Consider the following 27,468-nt stretch of genomic DNA (forward strand, 5'->3'; position numbering starts at 1 on the left):
CTCTCAGTTGTTCCACTGCCTATCCAGCACAAGTAAAAATGAGTAAATCAACAGATGTGTTCTGCTACATTTGGGGTGCCATCCCGGTAATTTCAAAGTAAGCTGCATACTTACCCTTCCCCTGCATCAAACTCACCTGTGCTTGACTGGCTGGACTGTGGTGGAGTCAAAAACAGGTCCTGGCTTGCTGCACAGCTGGATCCCACGGTCGCCTGTCCCCGATACTCCTCCTCTTCCTTGTCCACCTCCTCCTCCTTGCTTTTCATGGCAAGGTCCTGTGACTCGGGCTCCTCGGAAATATTCACAGTGTTCTTGGGGGTGGAGGTGTGGTCTCTGCTGAGGATGGCTTGCAGATCTTTGTAAGACTAGTGGGTCTGCAGCTCAGCATCAGATTGATTGTTGACCTCCCTGGCCTTCTGGTGTGCCTCCTTGCCTTTCCTGCTTGTAGCCTTTCTCCTGCATCCCCCAAGCAATCTGCTCATAGATGTCAACGTTTCTACAGCTGGTCCATAGCTGTGGCCGCACAGCCGCTTCTCCCCACAGGCCCAGAAGATCCAATATCTCCTGTCTACTCTGTGCAGGAGCACGTCTGGAGTGCGTAGCTAGCACGGTCAGCTGGGCAGTTACACTCAGCAATGGAGAGCTGCTAGGTGTGCTCACCACGCCAGGCAACCAGGAAAAAAGAATTTAAAAAATTCACAGGGCTTTAAAGGGGAGGGATGGCTTCCTGTCAACTAACCCCAGGCAGCAGAGTTCACAATGGTGACCGGAGCGGCCAGGGTGGGGCATTGTGGGACAGCTCCTGGAGGCCAGTAACAGTCATCCTAAGCAATGCAGTGTCCACACTGTCACTGCATTGGCTTAACAACATCGACTGTGACTCTACGCCGCTTGGGGAGGCGGTGTTTGAAGTCGGCATGGTGGGGCACTTATCAACATTGGCAGGAGCCAAATTTAAGTGAAGACACATCCATAGCTAGGTTGACGTATGTATGGATGTCGACAGCTGTGCTGCTGCAGCACTTCAGCGTAGACACTACTTACGCCAACAGCAGGGTCGCCATAGGTAATGGCAGGGTCGCCATAGGTAATCCACCTCCCCAAGAGGAGGTAGCTAGATGATAGAAGAATTCTTCCATCAACATACCACTATCTACACGGGGACATAGGTTGACTTAACACCACCAGGGGTGTAGATTTTTCACACCCCTGACCAACGTAGATAAACCGACCTAATTTTCTAGTGTAGCCCAGGACTCAGTCTTGGCTTTTCAAAGAACTAATCTGCTATTATGCTCTGATTTTAATAGAAGTCATATTCATTCATATATCCTTGGTGTGCTTTCCTTTATGGTGTTTCGCATGTTAGAGAAACAATAATGAACTCTCTTGTTCAATATTATTCCTTCAGCTCCCATCACATGGCTACCAGCCAGCACAGTACCTCTATTGTTGGGCTGTGTCATGCTCACACAAGTCCCATGTCCCTACAGGGCTCTGGTGTGGGAGAGCAAGGAGAGATTGTGTTTTGTCCTATCAGAGGCTCTGATTGGCTGGTGGCATAATATATTTATCCAAAGGACAATGAGGACTGTAAACTTGTCAGATGGAGACAGAATTAAGTGCAAAGAATCTGCTTTCTTGAAAACAATGGCAATAAAGACCCATTCTCACCTCCTATATAGAAGGATCCTCCCTACAATAAACTTTTGAGGCAGCATCAGAATCAAGCCCACAAACCCTGCCTCCACCAGTGCAGCCCAAACGTTGCATGCATACACTCTTGTGCAGTACCCTCGTGCGAGGCCCCTCACTGGGCAAGAGTAAAGAGGTTTTTACCCAAGCAACGCTCTTTTCCTGGAGTTAGCTCTGCAGTGAGTTAATCAGCAGGTTTCTACACGGGCAATCCCAGTGCTTTGAGCTGTACCAAACTCCCTTTTATCCAATATGCCTTTGAGTCCTTCAGACTAATAATAGCAACATTATTAGTATAATATCTGACTGTCTGAAACTCTGGTTTTATGAAGGCTTTGGGGTCCTCTGGCATTTTTTATAAAGTCAACTCTGTAAGTGATTCAGTGAACAGGGCACTGAATGGGGACTCAAAAAACCCACCTAGGCTTTATTCCCAGCTCTTCCAGCAAGCTGCTGCATGACCATAGGTAACTCAGTCTGACTTTGTGCCTCTGTTTCCCCTGCCTTTACTTGTGTAATCTGTTTAGCTTGTGAGCCCTTTAGAGCAGGAGCTCTCTCTTACTGTGTGTATAGCACAGAGCATGAATTAGATTGGGACTTCTAGGTGCTACTGTAAAATGGTGGGATGGAGAAAATCAGGACATATGTAGATATTTACTCAGAACATTTATGATATACATATAGGCCCTGATCCTGAAAACAGTTACTCCTGTTCTTAACTTTATGCATGGGAGAAGTCCTGTGGAAATCAATAGGACTCCTCCCACAGGTAGACTATGGACATGCACTACTGGCTGTAGGATTGGAGCCCTAGTTAGTACCAATGATTTTGGAGTAATAAATGTTTGAGGCACCTGTCCTGCAAGTATTTATGCATATGCGTGTCTTTACCCCTATGAATGATCCCATTGATGTCGCATGTTTAAGATTAAGCATGTACTTAAATCTTTGTAGGATCAGGGCCCTAGACTGTAAGCCCTCTGGGACACGGGGTGTTTTCCTATTACTTGCCTGCACATTGCCTACCACAATGGGGGCTTTGATCACTGATTGGGGCCCCAGGTGCTACTGGAATACAAATAATAATAATGAGTAGGAGGCTGTGAGGCTCAGTGAAGAATCTTCTTGCCTTTGCTCCCGAAGCCTGTATTTCATACCTGCTGCCAAGCCTTAGCACTCAAACCCCATACATAGAGAGAGATAAATGTTTTTTTCTCGCCAGTTTCATCAAACTAAAACTATTTTGTGGTTCCACTTTATAAACTCGCCACAGAAACCAATTATTGCTGGCAAAGAGCTAACCACCGCTGGCATACGTGAAAACTTGGCACACCTCCGGTTCTGTATGCAGCACTGAGCCTGGAATGCAGTAACAGGGGAGCAGTGCTGAAGTGCTTTCCATTATATTCCAAAAGGGTATCTGCCCAGGGGGATGTTAAAGGTCCTGTGATTTTTTTTTTTATTTTTTTTTTAACAAACAGGAAATAAATCCCAGCATCCTTGTCAACAATCCCTCTCTGGACAACCCTGATCCTAATGTCCAAGGCTGCCTGGAAGTTACTGCTGAACACATAAATGACTGATGTGTTTGCCAGTGTATTCAGTGCATTTAACTGCACTGACATGCATTTAGTATGGAAGCCACTACCTAAAATCCAATGCTAGTCTATTTCTCCTACCAAGATTTTCATAAGCAGCTACTGATTCTGGGTTATTCAGATTTTGGATTCTTAACTTGTGACACCTAAAAGAGCTTGATTTTCAGAGGCTGGGTGATCAGCAACTTCTACAAATCAAACCCCTTTGAGGTTTCTCAAGCTGGGCACCCAAAATCATTAGTCACTTTTGAAAATTGTAGCCTAATTTAGTTGCCAGGTTTTTCTTTGTTTGTTTTAAATAAGCCCAGAAAGCCAGAAGTAATAAGAGATGGAGGAATCCCAGGGGTAGTGATTTGAATTTTTCAAGATCATAGGCTGGATTTGCTTTGCAAATCCAGACCGGAGATAGTTCTGATGGATCCTGATTGCATGTATCAGAACCCACTTCCTCCCCTCACCCCCCCCCCTCAGTTTCCAGGGGTGGCAGAGAAATCGGGTAAATGGTTCTGTTTCTGCCCATCTGAATAAATTAAAATGTTCCATTTTCTTCATTAAAGAATTGGCAAGTGGATTGTTCTGGCACCTTTTCCCTGCTTCTGTCACCTCCAGAAAAGCTCTTACCCAATACCAGGCACTATTTGAGGAAGCAGAGATTAAGTAAGAGGCAGCAGCCGGGGACATATGATGCTGCATTTAGAAACTGCCTCTCTGGTTGACAGCAACTCCCGTAAATGACTCCCATGTACGGTGGGAGCATCGGATCCCTCCCTCTCTGAAGTTCCCTTGCAAACGCTTGCACCATTCACTTTTTGTGTCTATGTTGCTTCTTGCGTAACAGCAGGGGAATGGAGAGGAGGAAGGAAGAGGCTGGGCAGTGAGATCTGGGGGTGGGGTTGACTAAGGTATCTAAGTAAGTGACAGGAGACCCTCTTCGCAGCTTGTGCAACCAATGTGTGTGCCAAGAGATCACAGTGCTTGGGCTCTGGATGGAAGCAGCTTTCCTGTTAGCTACATGCCGTGAGAAAGAAAGGAGAAGTGAAGCCCTTTGGTAACAGGAAGACATTGAGGAGAAGGCAACGCCCAGCACAGGCTACACAGACCCTGCCCCTTCCCCTCGTTGGATACACCTTCTGCGTTGCGTGTCTCTGTCTGTCACAAAGAGCTTGCTGTCATCCACCATGCAGCTAATGACTGGTATCTGTGTCTCAAGTGAGGCAGTCTCAAGATGCATTCTTGTGTGCCTTACCCAGCAGCCCAAGGGCAATTCTAGAGACCAGTTTCTCAACCCTGGTGCAGCTATTATTTTTTTAATGAGTCTAATAAAGTAATAAGTAAGTTCATGGCAGGAGATAAAGAGGCAGGCAGGGCCCACTCTGAATCTTTATTCCCATTGCATCAAAGATGGCCTGAATTTAGTGCAAGGGAAAGGTGCTGCTTAGCCAGGTTGCATCTGAAGAAGTGGTGTTTTACCCACGAAAGCTTATGCCCTAATAAATCTGTTAGTCTTTAAGGTGCCACCAGACTCCTTGTCGTTTTTGTGGATACAGACTAACACGGCTACCCCCTGATGCTTAGCCAGGGAGTCTGAAGCCCACAGAACAGATATGACCCATCCAGCCACATGGCAAGTTTCTGCCCCATCAGTGTGCCTCCTCCCTGATCTTAAGGGATTGCATCTAGGGATGAGGGAATAGTTTAGGGCTTGATCCATTGCCCACTGTGATATTTCCATTGACTTCAGTGGGCACTGGATCAGGCCCCTAGTCTTTGATCTCTGCTGTCAGCAAGGATGCCAGTTACTGCCAGCGGAGCTGCTGGATGTAGTGATGTGTAATGTTCATTCCCTAGGGAATGGATGGAGACCAGCAAATGCTTGTCATATGTGCCACTGAACAGCCGTCATGGGGGAAAACTTGTTGTCTACCAAATGCAGGCATGTTTCTGAAAATCTGCCTGTGTGCCTGCAATTGGATGTGCAAAATGTCCATCCAATTTTCACACAGAATTTGTGCTCATTGCTGAAATTGTGCTTGTGAATGGATAAATAAATGCATTTGTGTATTCAATGGCCCGATATGTAGTCATTATCATATTTTTGGCACACACTTTTAGGGACCCTAAGGTCTATGACTATTAGGCCCAAAATATTCCATCCCTTCACTAGTTTATGATGTACCACAATGAGGTTTAAAATGGACTTGCTCAACATTTTGGGGATAAGACTGCAGGGCTGACATTGAGACAAAAAATGGCAAACCTCATTGTCACTTTTGTCAGCTTTCTAGATGTTTCCTCAAGTCTTCTAAATTCAGCAATTCTCCTCTGTTTAACATGCACTTATGAGCCTCCTTTGGTATCTAATTGTCATTGAAAGAGGCGATCTCCTGATCTCCAGGCCTGAAGGAGCACCCCTGTCATTTATGGAGCAGACTGGGATGTCTTGCTTAAGCTAATGCTGTGTATGTGTGTGTCTGTTTGTTGCATATGTTCTGAAAGGGGCATGGCCTGAAATCAACTCATCAGCTGCTGAGCAGACCCCTGCAACACAGGGCACCTTCAGCTCCCATCTGAGCGGGTGAGTGTTGAGAGCACTCAGACTCTCACAGAAGTACTCAGATGTTGCAGGCTTGAGCTCCAAAAAGCTGATTCCATTGCTGTGACTGGACAATATATAACATTCCCAGTTAGCCCATGGTTGCACCAGGCATATTATTATTATTTATTAATTTGTGTTACCATAGTGCACGTTTTCACAATATATGAAGTACAGGTTGTTTCTGAATATGTTGGCGCCAGCATTACGATGCAACTGAGTCAAACATGCAGACCCAGTGGCTGGATTTTTTGCAGACGTCTTGGCTAATTTTTAGACCATTAGTAACATGTAGCTGTAGAAGATAAGATAATGAACAGGGCAATCAAACCTCATGCTGCAGGGTGCAAAGAGTTCATCTGCCCATCTTAAGAAAGAATTCTTTTCCCCATGTACAGGTTGCACAATGACAGAGGTGCATTACTGGGGGGGGCTTTTGAAGTGGCAGGTGTGGGTCACTGCAGGAAGCAGGATATCAGACTTCACAGACCCGTGGTTTGACCCTGACGAGAATGGCAAATACTTTGTTCCTGTATTTTATAAAAGGAACTTATATAACTATTCTGCAAACAGCAGACTCTCCCCTGGTTTAAATCGCCACCAAGAGTATCAAGGGATAAATCATGGTCTAGTAGTTTATAGCACAAGATAGCAGCCTGCATTCTGTTTCCAGCTCTCTGTGCCTCAGTTTCACCATTTGTAAACAGCATGCCAACATTTTTATGGCTGACTTAGAACAACGCTTCCTCAGCTCTCGTCCCCTAACGCCCCTACTCTACTTGCGCTACATTGATGACATCTTTATCATCTGGACCCATGGGAAAGCGGCCCTTGAGGGATTCCATCAGGATTTCAACAATTTCCACCCCACCATCAACCTCAGCCTGGACCAGTCCACACAAGAGATCCACTTTCTGGACACTACAGTGCAAACAAGTGATGGTCACATAAACATCACCCTATACTGGAAACCTACTGACCGCTGTACTTACCTACATGCATCCAGCTTTCATCCAGACCACATCACACGATCCATTGCCCACAGCCAAGCTCTAAGATACAACCGCATTTGCTACAATCCCTCAGACAGAGACAAACACCTACAGGTGTTTGATAGATACACCTCTATCAAGCATTCTTACAGCTACAGTACCCACCTGGTGAAGTGAAGAAACAGATTGACAGAGCCAGAAGGGTATCCAGAAGTCACCTACTACAGGACAGGCCCAACAAAGAAAGTAACAGAACGCCATTAGCCATCACCTTCAGCCCCCAACTAAATCCTCTCCCGCACATCATCAAGGATCTACAACAGAGGTGGGCAAACTATGGCCTATGGGCCACATCCGGCCCGTGGAACCGTCCTGCCCAGCCCCTGAGCTCCCGGCCAGGGAGGCCAGCCCCCGGCCCCTCCCCTGCTGTCCCCCCTCCTCCGCAGCCTGAGCGCGCCACGCTGCCAGCGCTCTGGCCTGCCGCTCTTGCTGGATAGCGCGGCAGCATGGCGGGCTCTGGCATGGTAAGGGCACAGGGATAGGGGGGCCCTGGGGCAGCAGTCAGGGGACAGGGAGCAGGGGGCAGTTGGATGGGTCGGGGGTTCTGGGGGGGCATTAGGGGACAGGGAGCAGGGGGCGGTTGGATGGGGTGGAGGTTTGGGGGGGCAGTCAGGGGATGGGGAATGGGGGGGGGTTGGATAGGGCGTGGGAGTCCCAGGGGGCCTGTCAGGGGTGTGGATAGGGGTTGGGGCAGTCAGGGGACAGGGAGAAGAGGGGTTTGGATGGGGGGTAGGGTCCCAGGGGGCAGTTAGGGGCAGGGGTCCCAGGAGGGGGCACTCAGGGGACAAGGAGCGGGGGGGGTTGGATGGGTCAGGTATTCTGAGGGGGGCACTCCGGGGCGGGAAGTGGGAGAGGGTAGATAGGGGGCAGGGGCCAGGCTGTTTACGGAGGCACAGCCTTCCCTACCCGGCCCTCCATATAGTTTTGCAACCCTGATGTGGCCCTCGGGCCAAAAAGTTTGCCCCCCCGATCTACAACCTATTCTGAAGGACAATCCCTCACTCTCACAGACCTTGGGAGACAGGCCAGTCCTCGCTTACAGACAGCCCCCAACCTGAAGCCAATCCTCACCAGCAACTTCACACCACACAACAAAAACACTAACCCAGGAACCTATCCCTGCAAGAAACCCCGTTGCCAGCTCTGTCCGCATATCTATTCAAGCGACACCATCATAGGACTTACCCACATTAGCCACACCATCAGGGGCTCGTTCACCTGAACATCTACCAATGTGATATATGCCATCATGTGCCAGCAATGCCCCTCTGCCATGTACATTGGCCAAACCGGACAGCCTCTATTCAAAAGAATAAATGGACACAAATCAGACGTCAAGAATTATAACATTCAAAAACAAGTCGGAGAACACTTCAATCTCCCCGGACACTCAATAACTGACTTAGAAGCGGCAATTATTCAACAAAAAAAACTTCAAAACCAAACTCCAATGAGAAACCTCAGAACTGGAATTAATTTGCAAACTGGACACCATCAAATTAGGCCTGAATAAAGACTGGGAGTGGATCGGTCACTACAAAAACTAATTTCCCCCATTGATTTCCCCCTACTGTTACTCACTCCTTGTCAACTGTTTGAAATGGCCCACCCTGATTACATTGGCCTCATTACCACTACAAAAGTGATTTTTTTCTCCCTTGGTATTCTACTGTTGAGAATAGCCCACTTCCATTTTAATTGAATTGTCTTGTTAGCACTGACCCCCTACTCCCCCCCCACTTGGTAAGGCAATTCCCATCTTTTCATGTACTGTGTGTATTTATACCTGCCTACTGTATTTTCCACTCCATGCATCTGATGAAGTGGGTTTAACGAAATTTGTTAGTCTCTAAGCTGTCACAAGTACTCCTCGTTGTTTATACTGTTCTTGTTAGTTTTGCAGAGGTGTTTTGAAGCATAATTAATGTTTGTAAAACACTTTGAGATTTTCAGATGAGAGGCACTAGAGAAGGACAAAGGTGGTAGTAGTATTATGAACATGATTGCTTAATAGTAGGATGAACATGAGTGAACCATAACAGTTAAAAGAGGGGAGCTTTTCCTCAGCAGTCTTTGGAGGATCAGGCCATCTGGTGGAACAGTGGTCTTTTCATTTTCGCCTCCTTAAACATAACATTGGGAGTCAGTTTCAGAGTCAGGCAAAACTAAACAATCATGGGTACGAGTGAAAAGTACAGAAAGCTCTTTGCTGTATTTCCCACTCAGTCTTTAGGCATTTGCCTCTTAATATGTGTGTGCTTATTAGCTGGAGATGGGAATTAACATGCATAATTGTGAGATATTTCTGTAGAGAGTAAAAATAATGCCATCTACCTTTGAAATAATTTTACCAGACAGAAGGCGAAGGTGTATTTTGCAAAATTAGACCCTATTTAGTCATGTTTTGGGTCAGTTCTTTTAAAGCAGCCACCATCCAGACTCTGCATTTGTGTCTACAATTTTTTGTACATGCAAACCCCACATTTGTGCACACAAATCCAAGCCCATATTTTCAGCATACTGCATACACAAGGGTTTAGACATTTGTTTACACTGCTCCCAGTTTTGCTTGCAATCCAGTAATAGCCCACCTAAGTCACTAGATAGCCATGCAAATTACTAGATATGCAAGTGCACACCATTACTCCATTTGCACATGACATTGCAGTAATTGCACATGCAAATTAGATACACAAATGCATGCATATAGTTCTGAAAATGTGGGCCTACATTTTTATGTGCAAGAGAATATACAAAAGTGAGGTTTGCCCACATAAAGATGCATATGAACTTTACGGTTGCTGTGTACGTTTACCTTCAGTCTAGGAGTCAATATATGTCAGTCTGATTTGGGAAACACTCCTTGAAAATCAGGACTAATTTTTCTACTGCCCATTAACCATGCTAGGATTAGGTTAACAATCCACAACAAACAATTTATTAGGTGCTTTTAACCCTTTTCCTCCTCACAAACTGAGTTGGACTGTGGAATCTCACAGTGCTCCTACGCAGGCTCTGCCACCTGTCAAACTACTCACCCAATTTTTCACTAATTAGTTCCCTATTCAGAATGACTTAATGAATGGATTTCAGCCTCTCTCTGGATCACCTGTGAATTCATCATCCTGAGTACTGTACTCCTCTGAATATTGGATATTCAATAACTGAGCAGTGTGACTGGTCATCTATATCATATTGTATTGTTTCGGTTCATTGATCTGATGACCTAACTTTAAATGATTTCCCCTTCTGCACAAAAAGAATTTTGTTTCAGCGATTTGTTTTGTGTCTAAACAAATCTCAGGCCCAAAATTTCCTTTCCACTATCAAAACTTTGTTTATGAAAAACAAATAGAAAGTGCAGCAAGCATAGTCAAAGCAAAGTCTCATTCAGAAGTTGTGCAAAATATTGGAATAAAGTTTCTTTGACATCTCCGAGCTCTAAGCCATTCCATGGCTGGACATGAGTGACTCACTCCATGAGAGCAGCAGGTTGCTGTTGAAGGTATTTACTGGACAAGGCCATACATGCCAGATCAGCAGGGATATTACAAGTGTTAAGACCTTGTTTTGTTTTTGAAAGTCGGGACTCAAAGCAGCTGGGGAAAGCTATGCAGTTCCAAGTTCCTGCTTGCAATATAGGTCAATTGAATGCAAAAGTGAAAGCAAATGTAGATCTTCAGGTTCCCACATCAAAAAGTGATTCAGGTAGGGGGATGGGGAGGTTCAGTCTGCAGGAGGGTGGAAACCAAGACTCATGTGTCACTAGCATTTTGAGGCAGAAATGTGAGTGGCTTGTTTGTGTGTGTCTGAGCCAGTGCTTGAGTGGCTGGGTGTATGCATGAGTGTGTGAAGGTAATGACTGTGCATATATATGGATGAAGAGAGTTACTCGTGAGCAAATGTGTGGTGTGAGACTGAGTGTGTGGGGCTGTGGTGTGTATGTTTGCAAATGGCTGTTTGTGTGTCTGTGAGGTACAGGAGCCAGAGGCCACGCATGGCGGGGGAGGGAGCAGGAGGGTCACATGCATCCCCAGATTGCTCAGCCACATGGTGCAGCAGGGCCCCAGCTGGGCTGGCAAGCTGTGAGCTGCTCTGGGCAGGGAGAGGTGGAGGCATGAGGAACAGCTGGAAGCTGCAGGGAGGGGCTACTCCTTTCCAGAGGCGAAGACTGCCCAGGGGCTGAGGGGGAGACGAGCTCTTCCAGGGCAGTGCCCCCCACACACCCCAACATCAGCAGGCACAGCTCGTCTCTGATGCGAGCGGCTGCGTTTATGAGCATTTGGAAGGGGTGTCTGTGTGTGAGGGTCTGTGTGCTTGGATTACTGAACTCCACAGAGAGTTTTGCACTGAGATTTGGATTTAACCTCTGAAATTAGAAGCAGTGCTACCTCCACTGTACCAGGCAAGAAGAGCTGTGGTGGCACGTGGGCCCTCATACTTTGTGGTGCTGTCTGTGATGTAACAGAGCTGTCCTATTCAAGAGCCAGTGGAAGGACAGCAACAACAGGGCCCGTAAGGCTTCAGGTGTCACTAAAGTTCAAGATAAAGTTCAAGTTAAAGATCTCCTCCCTGGGCTGCCTCTTTCCTTGTGGTTGCTCCGGTGATGTGCGCTCCCCCCACCCCCTTAATGTTCAGCCTGGTGTGGCAAAGAGCTCCAATGCACTGCTGATCTTCAGCTCCATTCTCAGGGTGGTGGGGGAGATAGACTCCAATGACATCTCTTCCCTTCCACTCCCCAGCCAGAGCCAGTGAGTCCGAGCTGCCTGCTTTCTTCCTGGCCAGCCTTGCTGGGTCTGATGACGTGTGACATTTCCTTGCACTTCTCTCACTGGAAACAGTGTGGCAGCAGCTCCCAAAAACTAAAGCTTCCAGAGTTGGCCAGGCCCCAGGGATCAGATTACAGGGAGTTACTTGAACAGCTTTAATTATGTGATGCAGCTTCAGTTACCAACAGACATAATTGCAGTAACAGTAAGAAGCTTGAACAGTCAGAGTCATGTGTTTCTGGTTACAAGAAGCTGAGTAGTGCTGGGGTGAGGGAAATCCCCTCAAAAGACCACTGTGAGGTTCTGCGCACTGCACTCACTGCGGCTGGGCTTTTCCTGTGTGTGAAGGAGCTTGTCACTGGAGCAGGCTCAGTGCTGACACGCTGCCTGGGGCGGAGCTGCACCACGGTAAAGCCAGTTCGGCAGTGTTCCTCTGCTCCGACCAAACAACTTCTGACAGAGGAGCAGCGCCTGCTTTAACTCCTTCACTGCTGCCCGGTTACTGCACAGCAGAGTTCATGCGGTGACTTCGGCTGAACTCCCCCATAGGCCACAAGTAAAGCTGAGAGCAGTGGGTTTACCCTTGTCCCCCCCAGTGGGTGCAACCAACTGGCCTCCGTGTCCTGGGATTGGCACACAAGGGGGGGCTGCAGTGCAGATCTGCACTGGCAGGCCTCTGCAGGTGGAGTCCAGGACTGGAACAGTAAGGAGGGGGGTGGGCGAGGCTTGCCACTGGCAAAGCTGGGTGGAGGCCTGGACTGACGATCCACAAGAGAGGTGCACTAGCCTAGCTGGGGCTGAGGAAGGGCTGAAATAGCAGAGGACACTGAGGTGCAGTAGCTAAGCTGCGCATGAGGAGCCCAGGGCTGCTGTAGGGCTGGATTGCATTGAACTGAGTGGAAGTTTGCACTACTGAGCACACAGTGCTTGCCTGCCCCACAAAAATTCAGTGGGCCTCCCAGTTTCCTGAGGATTAAAGTTACCTGGAAAATTAATTTAGAGAAAAGTCTCTTCTCCTGTGGCAGAGTGTAATTCCCTCAGTGCTCCTGGGGCCACAGCAGCGGAGGAATGGGGTGTCTGAAATCTCATGTGACCCCAGGACACCCTGAATGTCAGAGCGTTCTTGCCATTAAGCCAGGGAAGTGGATCTTATTTCAAACGGCTTGTAGGCCTGTGTAAAGTGCTATTAAAAATTCCTGAGGGGGAGACTAGAGAATCTTTATTAAGAAGCTCAGTTCAACTGCATGGGCAGGAGGGAATGAACTCCAGTTCAGTCCAGTTCTATATGTACTCCATACACACAACTCCCCTAGTGGGGTCACAAGGGGCAATGTACTGAACCACTGAAATAAGCAGGAGGCATTACACCAGCAGAGCAAACTGTCATTAGCTGATCGCTGATTCCAGGAATTTAGGCAGGACATTGATACCTAGTGAATTCTGTTGGAGGATTTCTGCCTTTCAGAATACTAAAAGCTATCAGAATATATTATGGACTCAGACATCATTAGCCAAAGTTATTATTTTTTAAATAAGTTGGCTTTGAATTCCACAAAATGATTTAAAAATGTGAATCTCCTAGACTGGTCCTCAGCTGGCTTCAGTGTTGAAGTCCACGGATTACACCAGCTGAAGAGCTGGCCCTGGGTGTTAGACTATGTTACACTGGTGTCACTTCAAACGATTCCAGCAACTTTTTTTTTCTTTTTTAATGATTATTAAACAATTGGAGGAGCCAGGCCTACAGTTTTCAGTATCTCAGGCAAGAGTGGAACGTGTGACCAGCAATTGCCATATGGGACTGGACCGCATATCCAAAAGCGGCCAATACCAAATGCTTCTGGGGAATGTTCAAGAAACCCCATAATGGGATTTACCTGCCTATAAGGGAAGTTTCTTCCAAGCTCTCGAGCTGTGCCCTGAAGCAGAAGAGTTTAAAGCTCTTATACATTTTTAATCCTCTCTACTGTCATTAAGGATGTTCCCATTACTTATATACATTTGTCTAATGTTGAATCCTATCAAGCTCTGGGCCTCAATACTATCTCCTGGAAGATAGATCAGGCCAGTTTGAGAGTTACAGTCCATATTGGGCCCTCAAAGCTGCAGGCTGTTGCTTGCATTACTTGGACTCAAGGCAAGCCCCAATCAAAATTGACTGATGATGGGTTATGGAAGTTTTCCCTTCTGCTGTAGTTTGATAGTTCCAATCTGATCAACATCAACAGGGACAAATAGACTCTGGCATCAAGCAACAGTTTTGTGACTAGCGTGACTGAGTTTGTGGTCTCAGTCCAGTTGCTCACAGAGATGGATGCAAATATAGCACTTGCCCATGGTTGGGAGCTAACTCTGAAACCACAAACTGTGGGGAGGGGAAGGTGTGAGACCATTACAAGGAAAGTGGATGTAATTCTCTCCCATCTCCCACCACCCATCAGATGCCTGTGAGGTGCATGTGATATCTATATGGACAGCTGAGACCAGTGTCATACAGTCCCCATGATTCAACCACTTCCTAACACTGGGGTTGTGTAAGCGAAATCATACGTTGCAGTGAGTGGCAATAATCTGCTGCAGCAGTGACTCAAACAAGAAAGCGACTTGGACGTGACCCAGGAAACAGAACCTGCCGTACCAGCGAGCCCCCCTAGAATTACTGAATGCCGCTCCGCACGCAGTTAATGACTGAGACCTCATGGATTTTTAACAAAGACAAGGCCTAATCTTGGTGTGTTTGAGGGGGTGGGGGGGAAGCGACATTGGTGCATCTGAGCCTCGTCCATATGAGTAGCTTTTGATGTTGCCTGTGCCGTTGCAATCCCTTAGCACACGTGTAACACGAATAACACACAAAAGTCCATGCAATGGTGCAACAGTGTGCACAGAGCCTTTGTGCTTGTGCTTTAGTGAGCAAGGCTAAGAGCCACGTCCTCTGCCACCGTGTCCCCTCTGCACTGTTGCAGTGACAGGTGCACAGCAAGAGCTGTGATTTCAGCTGCAACAGTGCAATTAGTCCTTCAAGTGCAATCCCACAATGCTCCTACCTGATGACAGTTATAGGCTGTGCCACCTGTCAGGTCAAGCACCCACTGGGTGCACACAGGTCTGACTGCAGCCGAGCTTGCTTGGCCTCTCTCCTGGCCTGCTACCATGCAAGGTCATGAGGCAGTACAGCTAATGGAAAGGAGAAGGAGGGAGGCTCCTCAGGCATGGCTACACACCCCTGGAGTTTCCCTTTGCATGACTGAACCTCATGCCTCGTGGTGGAGTGGGGAGCAAAGGATCAAATGGCCATTTGCACTCACCACTACAGGAGCGGTAACAGTCCCATTGTGCTCGGTTGTGTTCACACAACCGCTGGGGATGGCGCTGAGAGTGCAGGGAGTTTATTGGGCAGGAGGAACAAAACTGCCAAGAGCCTGGTCTTGGTGGTACTGCTGTGAATCCGGAGAGACGCCGCTGACTTCCTTGTCACAGCCCAGAATTTGCCCCTTGTCTTGGCACTGGACACTCGTGAGCACTGTGTGGTGTTTTATTTTCAGTCAGACAATGGGGAGAGTAAGAAGGAAAAGCAGCCACAGCAAGGGGCAGGAATGAGCACAAGCCCTTGTAACCACAATCACAGCTAGAGCTGGGAGAATGGTACAGCCCCGCAGGGCACATACCCACCATTGGGCAGCTAGGCGCAATCCATGTGGATATCACAAGCCCACTAGTGGTATCACCCAGCAAGGCATCCTATTGTTTTATTCAGACAATAATATATTTAAGGAACCTTTCAGCGTCCTTTTTCAGGTGGTGGTGTCCGTTCCTTTGGGCGCCGTGCTAGCAGAGCTTGGCCAGAGCCAGGACCCACCCACTCCTGTCCCCTCATGCACCAATAGTGCTGGGAGAAGAGCCCTGAAGGGAACTCAATCTGTGCCTGTTACACAGGTGTCGTATCTGGAACAGTTACGCTTGTTCCCTCCAGCATCCCTGGAGGCATTATCACTGCCCATTATGCGGGCAAAACACCTCCAGCTGCCACTGCTTGGGGAATGTGGTACCTCCTCCTTCCCTGAGCATGGTTCCAGCTCCTGAAGCTATCTCTGAGCCTCTAGTATTTACTGCTCTGCAGTAAATGCCATTCTGGGCTATCTCGTATTCTACATACTATAAAATACTTGGGGCCAGATTCTTCTGTCTCCTATTTTAAGATACCCATAGATATCTTGGGCCAGAATGCAGGCCAGCAAGTACATATGGAACGAGCACCATGGTGCACAGTTGCTCATGTACATGGCTAATTAGGCACATGATGTGTGCTGTTATCCACTTTCTGAACACGTCTGTTTGAAAATCTTTCCCCTGGGCAGTAGTAAATACTGAGTTTTCAGTGGCATCAGAAGAGTCTGGATGAAGCTTTATAGAACTTAGGACTTTCACTGCCTTTTTCTGGTCCATGCCAATGTTTCCATTCGCTATGATCCTTATGGTTTCCCACCTCCCCTCCTGTCACCTCCAGCCACCTACCAGATTTGCTTTAAGTTCAATTGTCCAGTGAATTCAAAATTTCAAAGCAAACCTGTCGAGATTGGCATCATCAAACCACAAGACGGTATTTCCCTCAAATCAGATTGGGAGTGAGTTTGGGTTTTATTTGTTTTTGTTTTTGCCTTCTTCTGCTGTGTGTGGGTGCGGTTCACTTGCCAGAATTATCTGGGTATATCTCACTTGGGATTCAGCTTTTCCCCCGTCCTCTGGCCCAGGGCAGCAGCTCTTGGGCTGGCTCAGGCTTTGGTCCCCCGTCCTGGGGTCGTGTAGAAGAGAGTCCCTGTGCAATGAAGTTTGAGAAACCCTGGACTAGATGATCTGATGGTCCCTTCTGGCCTTAAACTGTATGATTTCTATGATGGAGACGTTTCCTCAAAAAACCCATCCTGTCCCAGGTGCCCAGACTCTGAACCATGGTCCTGTCACGAACAAGGAGAATCTCAGGCCATTCACAGCCCTGAAATTTGATTCCGTAGCAAGACCCTAAAAGGTGAGTTTCATGTGGTTTGGGTCTTTGCTGCAAACATTTAACCTTGCTCCCATGTTTATATTTTGGGGGTGTGCCAGGGGTGGCACCCCAAAAACACCACTAAATATGAAACCCTCTTTCCCCCTCTCCCGTGCCATTGTGTTGTTTTGTGTCTGACTTTTTCTTGTTCCGTTTTTTTTTTTCTTTCTTCTGTTTAGCTTAAAAATATGTTGTTGTCATTTTCACAAGGCATGACCCAGCCTGAGGCCCTCTCACTTCTTTGTTTCGCTCTGGACTGGGGCCATGATTTCCCCTTTCCGGCACTGCTCTGCTCTCCCAGTCTTGGCTTCAGGCATCTCAGATGAGAGTATGTTGCCGACTGGATTTGGTTGCGCAGCTCACCTTCTTGAAAGCTGTTTGTTTTAGCTCTGGAGACACCGATAACTGATTTGTCCCCATCTTCCTTCTTTGCTGCCCTGTCAACACCCTGGATTGTGACCTTTAGGCCCACCAGCCGATACACTGCTTTACCCCAAAACAGCACCAAATTCCTTGCTTGTTTATGTTTCTTTTTTAACTTGTTTTTCAGGTAGTTCCTACCCTTCACGCTCTGGCATTGCCCAGACTGTTAGACAAACAAATACTTGGGAGGGAGGGAGAACAAGAGGCCTCAACCCAGCCTGGGAACTTGTCCTCACAGTTTGTGTGCACATCGTTTGTGGGCAGAGAGCGGGTGGGATTTTCTGAAGTGCCTGAGAGAGTTAGGTACCCAGTCCCATTGACTCTCCACAGGAGTTGGGCACCTAACTCCTTTGGGCATTTTGGACCAGGCCACTCCTAGTTTGAATGTGTGCCTGTCTTGTCACCCACAGATAGTGACAGACCCTTTTTGAGAAAACCTGGCCCTTCGCCATCCCCAGAAATGGCAGGAAAATGGGGACTCTCAATCTTGGGGCAAACTTTGCTTTTGGAAACCTGCCAAAATGTCATGGCAGTGTCCAGCTTTGTGAAATTGATCCTGCCTTGCAGCTCTGCACAGAGCACCAGGGGGACAGAGCATAGTGCACTGTGTCTAATGCCTGCAGTTTCCTCCCCCTGTTTGTGCAGAGCAGGTGAAATTGACTGGGATTCTTTTATTGGTGCTTTATTATTGCTGAAATTATAGGACGCTGGTGGAATTCCAACTCTTTTGGGAGAAGTCATGTAGCAAGCAACAGAATATGATAAACTCCCTGTAGGTTTTTTGAAGTATCTTCTAGAATTGAATAGGAAATTATGTCTGGGATTTCCAGAGGAGCCTAAGGCTATGTCCACACTACAGTCAGAGGTGTGATTGCAACTCAGGCAGGCATACCTGTGCTAGCTTTAATTTAGCTAGAAGTAGCAGTGATGATGAACCAGCATGGACCCCAGTGTGGGCCATACAAGCTGTGACAAAGTGGGAATGTTCTTAATGTTTTCTCCGAATACTGTGTGGGTGCCTCAGTTTCCCCTATGCCTTTCTTAAATATCTAGGTGGTGGGATAAGGGGGTGTGATTGTTGCAGAGCCGTAGAGGGCCAGTGTGATGCTATCTGCACAGAGAATGGCCGACACCCTGTCTCCAGGCAACTGATGGCCTGGGCCCCTCCTCTGCAAAGGTGCCAACTGAAGGTGTTGGGAACAAAGGGATCAGGTGGCCTCCTGGCCCCGGGAAAGAGACAGAGGCCAGAGGAGCGGGCTGGAGGGGGCTTCAGTTTAGAGCTGGCTGGGGAAATGGAGGGAGGCCCAGAACCGGGTTCCAGGCTCCCTAGCTTCCCCCTCCCCTCCGATGGACCTGACTGAGGGGTCCTGTTCTCTGTACCTACAAGCTCTGTTTTAGACTGTGTTCCTGTCATCTAATAAACCTTCTGTTTTACTGGCTGGCTGAGAGTCACATCTGACTGCGGAGTTGGGGTGCAGGGACCTCTGGCTTCCCCAGGAGCCCTGCCTGTGCAGACTCTCTGTGGGAAGCGCATGGTGTGGAAAGGGGATGCTGAATGCTCCAAGGTCAGGCCCAGGAAGGTCGAAGCTGTGTAAGCTTCTTGTCCTGGAGACAGTCTGCTCACAGAGAGGAGGCTCCCCCACAGTCCTGACTGGCTTCGTATGGAGTAGTTCCAGAGCATCGCCCGGTGACTCCATGACACAAGCCCACCTGGAACCCTGGGTATGTACTTGTGTTGCTAGCCCACACTAAATTCCATGCTGCTATCTCTTCACTGCTATTTTTAGCTATGCTAGCTAGATCAAAGATAGCCTGGGTATTGCCAGGATCATGACCGGCACATGAGTGGTTGAACCTAATGGTTGGAGCCATGGGGGGTGGCTAGGCCTGGAGGTTAAAGGGAGTGAAGCAGAGCTGGAGTCAAGAATCAGGACCATGGGACACCCAGGAAGTGCAATCAATCAGACAGCCCCTGCCAGGATCAGCTGTGTCTAGTGTGTTGCTCGGAGACCGAGCCTGATGCAGCTGGCTCCCTCACAGGTATACCTACCTGAGTTGCAATCACACCGTTGTGGTGATGACATACCCTAGGTGAGTTGGGCCTCGCATCCCACTGAAATACAATTGAAATAGGGCATCAAACTCCCCTAGACTTAGGGTGACCAGACAGCAAGTATGAAAAATTGGGACAGGGGGTGGGGGATAATAGGCGCCAATATAAAACAAAGCCCCAAATATCGGGACTGTCCCTATAAAATCGGGACATCTCGTCACCCTACCTAGACTCCTTTGCAAATAGAAGCCTACATCCCTATAGAAAAGAAATCTTCCTCTGCTAAATTCTTTAGGTCCTTAGGGCCATTTCTATAGAGCCCTCCTGGTCTCATCCCTGTTACATTTTGTAGGAGTGGTTCATAAGGGACTGAAGATATTCATAAATGCCAGATGGCTTAGTAGTATGGGTACTTGTATGTGGAGGCCCTGGACCCTTGATTTAAAATCAGATTGAGTCTAGAGTCCGAGAAGCATCCCCTATATTAGGATGTGATGGCATGAGCTCACTTCCTAATCACTGGCCATTGAACTGGGAGCATTTGAGTAGTTCCCGGAACTGCTTGAAATGAGAGAAGGGGAGATTATAATGTATTCCTCTCCTCCCATTCCACCTGAAATGCCATAAGACTTTAGCTGGCTTTACAGACACAGCTTTCCAGAGTCTCTGACGCTTTTTCCAGCCTAGGCAGTGTGCCCATGTTGGAAAGGCAGCTAGGAGGACTTAGTGGTATAACAACCTCCTTGTAGCTGGGCCCAGCCAGGGTTTGGCACAGCCCCCAGAGTGGGCGGTGCTAGCTGGCGAGAGAGTATGACTGATTCAGCACATCCTCAACAGCCCCCCACTAGAGGGGCTCCTGTGGAACCTCTTGCCTCAGCCTAAAACTGCTTCCTCCCACTAGGAACATTAAGGAAGGGGGGGAGGGGGCAGGTAATGGCAACATTACTGTCCCTTGCAGTGAGTCCCCGTGAGAAAAAGAAATCCTTTTTTACACAATGTGTAATTAAACTGTGGAACTCATTGCCGCGAGAAGCTGCTGAGGCCAAGCACTCAGCAAGATTCAACAGGGATTGTATATGTATAGGGATAACAAGAATATCTGGAGTTAATAGTTAATTGCTAACTAAAGGGTTTGGGAAGAGATCTAAAATCTTGGGCTCCCAGGTTTTAAACTAATCTCCACCTATTAGAGATTGGGGGGCAGATTATCTCACATCTGCCTGCTGTGGGGTTCTTGTATCGTCCTCTGAAGCATCTGGTGCTGGCCACTGTTGGAGACGGGAGGCTGGACTAGATGGACCTTGGGCTTGAATCAGTGTGGCAATTCATCTGTGCCTATGAGATCTAGAGGTCTAGGATGGGACACGGAGCCATGAATCATTTCCTGTCCATTGACACTGCTTTGATTTCACTTCTGCATGTGGATATTTAGTAGCTCTTTGGTTGGTCTCCACCCAACAGATCATGCTCCTTGCTCCTCAGGCTAGCGCTGGCCTTGATGGTGATCTAGAGTGGATTGGAAAGAAGGGAGGCTGGCTGCACAGATAGATACTGGGGTCTTTAAATGAGGTGGAATGAAAGCTGAAAAGCAGACACAGAAATGCAGTACTGGACATACCTGTGGGAAATGGCTGGGAAGATTTTTAAAAAACTCCTGGAAACCTCTTGTGCTAAGAGAGACTGAGTTTCTTTTCAAAGCAGTTTTTCATGTTAGCAGAATGTTCTGTCTCAACAAATAGAGCAGGGAGGGGCTTTTGGCTGAGCTATACAGATGGGTAACATCTGGCCTCTGGAGAGAATCTGAGCGATGGCTCATTGGTTGGATTTTTATTCTATGAGGGAAGAGCACTCGTGCTATGGCCACCTTTAGCCAAAGATCTGTGCTGGTTTAGACTCAGTAGTGGAAAGCTCTCCACCATGGCAGGGAGCTTGCAGTGGCAGAAGTAGATGGTAGCAAAGTCTACCAAGCCATCCGGTAGGGACCTGAAATGCTGTTACCTTTATACCCTGTTCTGCTGATGACACAAGTGCATTCTCTGGGTAATTTGCCTACCCAGATTCATTCGAGCCACAGGCACATACCTACAGGCACTGCAGACATTAGCTAACTCCTGGGTCATAGAACTCATAACCTTCAGCTCTAGTGTAACACACGTCTCTGTCCGCTAAGCAAAAGAAGCAGCCAGCTCAACCTGGAAAGGGAACCTGCATTCACAGCTGAGTAGCTCTGGCATACTCCACCCAGCCCCATGAAGGAAAGGGTTGTGCCCCCATGCGTGAGCCATGGAGGGAAGTAACATGCCCCCAAAGGGGTATGGGCCCCCAATGTGGTAGAAATGAGGCTGACTATCAGACCCCACCCCAAGATTGAGATACAAGGACAGCAAGCACTGCCAGCCATTCTCTGGCACCGGGACTCAAAGGATGCTGCTCAGGGAAACCACGCAGGGGTGGGACACAATCCTTTTGGCACCAGGTTTACGTGAATAGTATTTCTCAGGCAGCTGTGCTGAGAGAGGTGAGGCTGACTCTTCCAGAAAGATTGTAATCCTTGTATTGCTAAGAAGACCCACAAGATCTAGGGTGACTTAGAGCCTGGATAAACACATTCGTGCTAACAAGGCTCAAGTTAGGCACTAAAAATAGTGGCATGGGTGTTGCAGCTCCAGCAGCAAGTCAGGCTAGACACACAAACTCAGGCCTAGGGAGTCGGGTGGGTTTGAGCTCAGGTCACTAGCCCAAGCCTCCACCAGAGCCACAGTGTCCACACAGGTATTTTTAGCATGCTAGCTTGACCCCCATGAGCATGAGTTCGTGTACCTGGACTTGAAGGCTTGCTCCCAGCTGTAGTGTAGACATACCCTTCTGGGCTGTGTTTAAATCAGCATTGCTGTCCTCTTATCCTGGGGCCAGTTAGTCCCTAGTATAAACCTGAGCAGTCCTATGGGGTCATTCCAGCAGCCAGAAATGAGCTTGGTGTAGGAAAACCCCAGCCACATTTCCCTTTCCCTGGCCACAGACCTCCCTCCCCTTTTGTGGTCTGAGAGAGCCCTGGTCTGCTGACCTCATGGGTGTGTTGTAAGGTCCCCGTGGTTCTCAGGCTTTTGCCTATGTGGAGCACATGTGAGGAATGCATTTGAGCTCAGTGCTGCAGGGTGGGGAGGGGCGGCTTCTTTATTCACCCTCTTCTTGGTTAACGTATGCTGTGGTTTTATAAATTCCCGTACATGTGCTCAGACTGTGGGCAGACCACAGTGTTAGGAAAACAAATCCTGGAGGCTGATTCCTCTGCTTTCCCCATCCTCTCTACCTAACTCTGGATAGACATCCAGCATGCTGCCCTGGAAGAGCAGGGGGTGGGGGGTTGTGATGCAACCCCCCAGAAAAATATAGAAAAGGGTAAATCCATTCCCTGGCTGGAATGTTACTGAAAGTTGAGAACCAAGGAACAGTTAAAGGTCATTTTAGCTGGGGAAGGGGAATTTCCCGGACTCTCCCCTATAAATAAATGATGAGTTTACGTACAGCGTGCAGTATGTGTATTATCTGGAGTTTATCGCTCTCTCCTTCCCTCTCCTCCCAAATCCTTAGATTAGTTGATCTGATTTGCATGCGTCTCTTCCTCATGCTCAGAGCATTCATCAGCAGTTGTGGTCTCTTTGTCTCTTGTTAGCTTTGCATGTGGTTGGTGTGCTGATTCCTTGTAACCTGCAGCCATGCACCTTGATCGGACACCACATAATGTAATACTTGGGGAGTCTGGGGACAGAAAGTCCATGATACAAGAGGGGGTAGGGATGGTAGACACTTAGCACCTGGTGAACAGCTCCTCACTTCCTTGCCTCTCCTGCCAATAACGTTTGTGGTTTCATTGTTTTGTTCTGGCAAAGCTCCAGGGGTATAAAATAAACATAGGCCAGGGAGCTGGCAGATAGCATGGATGGTCAAGGACAGAGGTTGGCTGTGTCTTTATTTATTTTGTCTGCTGAAGGATGACGATTTTGTCCCTCTTTTCCAAGCCAACCACCACTAAGCTGACCTACTCTCCAAGTCCTGATTGCATCATGCATCCAGGAAAGCTGATGTTTAAAGTATTCTGTTGCCAGTGAGCATTTGACAGGAAGTTGTCCATCATGAAATTCAGTGTTGCTGAAGGTCATTTCCAGCTGCTTTTGTGACCTGCTTTAATAGATGAATGTCAGTGAAAGGGTGCAACCCCAGACAGAGGCTAATCTGACAGCTGCATGTTTGTACAGTGCCCAGCACAATGGGGCCTCACCTGGTTGAGGCCTTTAGCCACTACTGTAATATATAAATGTCAAATAATACTTATAATAATAGCACCTGCTAATAGGATACAAAGGTGTTTGTGTATAGAGGGGCCTAATTTTTCAAATGCTCCTGATCAGAATGAGAGAGGTACTGGGAACATAACCTGCTACAGTGCGGTCAGAGGAGATAGCCCAGTGATGGCTTATTATCCCAAGTGAACAGCGCATCTCAGGCCCTGTAGGTGTTTTTGTCCTAAAACGATGGTTCTCATTCTTTTCCATACTGGGAACCCCTTTCTCCATATTAAAACCCACAGGGGTTCCCCTTCTATCTAGCCATGCTCTCCTTTCAGTTAGCAATCTGAAAAGGACGCATTGGTCATTATTGAGAACCCTGTTCTAATGTGTTCTCTGTGACTAGCTGAGTCCCCCCCATCCCCCCTCCCCCCCGCCACTTATCTCTGAATTCTCTAGCTGCAGAGGTCCCGTTCTAAAAGCGATAGTAGATTCCTGGATCCTTCTCTCAAGTCTTTGGACCCATAGAACTCCTGATCCTAGTGACTTCAGCAGCACCTTCAGCCTCGTCTTCTGGACAAGCAGAGGTGGATGATCATCATTCAAGCCCTTGATGTATGACAGTGGCAGTTTCAGGAGCCTCAGCCTGAACACACTGAATTGTAAGAGTTTTTCCATGCTGCCCGGAGACCAACAAGTCCATAAGCATTATGAGCCCAAAGTGCAAACCACTGCCCCATGAGAGTTGGTCTGTGGATTTCAGTGAGTGTCAGATCAGGCCCTAAGGAATGGGAATCTGCTCTGTTTATTCTGAATCTCACTACAGAGCTCTCTTTGTGTCAGTGCAGCTCAGGAAGGTGGGATTCTAGCTGCATATTTCTAAAGTCTTTTTGCTGAACACAGTGCAGAAGGTCACACTCCTGCCATTGCATCAAAAATGGGCTCATTAGAGGAGTAACTGGGGTGAAATTCCATGGTTTGTTATACCAGAGGTCAGACTAGCTGATCTCATAGATTCCTTCTGGCCTTAAAATCTCCAAATCTGTGAAAATCTACAGCAGAGAAAAAAAGATACATGGTGCGTGGATACAAATGAAGGCCCCCTCCTGTTGCCTGCTCGGCGACTGGCAGGATTGGGCCCCACTATAAAAAAAGGTTTTAGTTTTTAAGTATTGAATAAACGGAAACAATTCTGGGCTGTGCTGTATCTCGGGAACTGGGACTGCAATTTTCCAGCAGGAATAAGCAATTGAAAAAGACCAGACAAGGGACTGATGGGAAAAATGAGCACCGATACCCTTTTTTTGGATTTTTCTTTTTTTTATTCCTCTAAGAGCCTAGTTGTTTGTGCAGACAGCCAGTGTGGCTATTTGATCCTCTGGACTCGGTGGCGGTTTTGCTCCCTTTCTGCAGTGTCACTCCTTTGTATTTACACACATGACTGCTTTGTGCGTTTTCAAAGATTACTCTCCCTTTTCAAATAGAAAGCAGTGACTGAATAAACATGGAGCATTGTCTTCAAGAAGGGCCTGGGGCTCCATGCGTGTTTCTTGTAAAAGTTAAAGCTATTGTGGTCTTTTCCGCAGGTGAAAGATAACTTACGCTGAGGTCTCAAAGCCTCTTTTATGGGGCTAGGCCTCAGAGGAAATGGAAAAGTTGGTCAGTCACGTGCTCTCTCTCTCTTTTGATTACCCTTGTCCTGTGAGTGCTTGGCATGGAAACCTTACTGAATGGGGATCAAGTCCCTCTAGTGAGTGGGGTGGAACCTGCATTAAGATTGTATTTGCTTGTGTCTGTTCTCTAAAGCCATCCCTTGAAACTTTAATACCTAAGGCTAGGCATCTAAGTCTACATTGGGGCACCCTAAAGAAGTGGCCTGATTTGCAGCTGGGGAACCATTGAAAGACTTGCCAGAAACAGACAGGAGTGGAGGAGCTTCATCACTGCCCTAAACGCCAGAGGCATAATAGAAACATGATGATGATGATCTCATGTGGAGAGTGGTGGGTGCCCAGCACATCTGAATAGTAGGCTCCCTACTAGCCTGGTTCTCAATAGAGCGAGCTTCTCCTTAGATAACTGTCCAGGTGACAGCAAGACCTGTAGGGAAAAGCTGAGTACTGCATACTAAGAAGTCCTTCCCATCAGCTGGAGGGAAAGGGGCTTTCAAGGAATTATTCTGGGCTATTTTTCTTTGTAATAACTAGTGTGAGGATATTAGTAATAAACTGCTTGGTGAAGTGAAGTAAGTCCATGCCTGCCAAAAAACCATGTGGCAAGTGGCTTGTTACACTGTAGCCAAATGCTGTAGCGTGCAATGTTACTTTACTTGAGACTGTAGATAAATCCAAACAAAAACTGGCTTGACAACTAAGGAGCAGGTTACTCCAGCTGTCTCCTTTCTCAGGTGCTAGTAGTGACAGGTGAATGACACACACAGCCATTTAAAGCAGAGCTGGTTGGATATTTTTGGACAGAACCCTGTTCTGTTGGAAAATGCCAATTCACCAGTGTTGAAACATTCTGTGAGAACATGTCAATGTTGAGGAAATTCCCATGGAAGCCAGGCTGGTTTCTGATGGAGCACCACCTGAAAAGCAGGAACCAGCCTTCTTTTTCTGTCAGGTCACCTCTTTGGCTTCTTCCAGGCTGACAGTGAGCCAAGAGCTTGGAAGTCTTGGGAGTCCTACTCCCAGGCTTGCAGATCCTCAGCAGACTCCCAGGGCTCCCAAATCCCCGGCTCTGGGACAGCCTGCTAGGTGGACTGGCTCCTAGGGCTGCCAAGGTCCCCAGATCTAGGGCAGCCCACCAGGCAAGCCCTGGCTCCCAGGCTCCTCATAAGAATGGCTACACTGGGTCAGACCAATGGTCCATCTAGCTCAGTATCCTGTCTTCTGACATTGGCCAATGCCAGGTGCTTCAGAGGGAATGAACAGAACAGGGCACTTATTGCATGATCCATCCCCTGTCTTCCAATCCCAGCTTCTGGCAGGCTAAGGTTTATGGACACCCACAGCATGGGGATGGATCCCTGACCATCTTGGCTAATAGCCATTGATGGACCTACCCTCCATAAACTTATCTAATTATTTTTTGCACCCAGTTATACTTTTGGCTTCACAACATCCTCTAGCAAGGAGTTTCGCAGGTTGACTGTGCATTGTGTGAAGAAATACTCAGCAGCTCACTTGACAGGTTTCCCAGGACCCCCTGCTCTCCTGAACTCAAGGATCCCTTGAGTTTCAGGTAGCTGTTTCCCCAGCTGGCTGGTTCCCCTTGGATTTGGGTGGCTGGCTCCCAGCTCCCTGCCTGGGCTGCTCTCCTGATGAGCAGATGAGTGAGCTGCCCAGCTCCCTGGCTTCTGGCCAGGTGGCCAACCAGCCATTCTGTGAAAAATTCAGAGAATGACTTTTTCCCCCAAAAAATCTTGGAATTTTTCATAGAACGGAAAATCCGGTTCCAGCTCAGCTCTAATTCCAAGTAAACCATGTTGATCCTTTCAAGACTGCAAACTTGACCAGTGGGATATTTCACCAAAATAACCTTTATCAGATGGCGGAGGAGTGTCTTCCTGGTTGCAGTGACCTTATGATGTAATGTGGCACCCAGAAAAGGCATCATTTGGAAAAGGCAACTTTCTCACACTTGGAAATATCTCATAGAGTTTCTGTATCATAAACCACAATGAGGGGGCAACAGTGCTCGCACAGATGAAATTCCCATAATTCACACCACCTTGGCTGATTCATCAGGAGTGGAACAATTTCTGTGAAAGACTCTAATAAGGAAGCCAGGTGTCAGGGAAATGCAAGCTATTGTCACATCATACATGTCAGTTTCAGGTTCATGGACATTGCCTGATGGAGACCCCTGGAGACCCAAGTCCTCTGATTACTAGATGAGTAGGCATAGCATAGGCAGGAGGAGTATAAGCTTTCCCACAACCCCCTCACAA

Source organism: Lepidochelys kempii, chromosome 13 (genome assembly GCF_965140265.1).
Source record: "Lepidochelys kempii isolate rLepKem1 chromosome 13, rLepKem1.hap2, whole genome shotgun sequence".
In the NCBI taxonomy this organism is placed as follows: Eukaryota; Metazoa; Chordata; order Testudines; family Cheloniidae; genus Lepidochelys; species Lepidochelys kempii.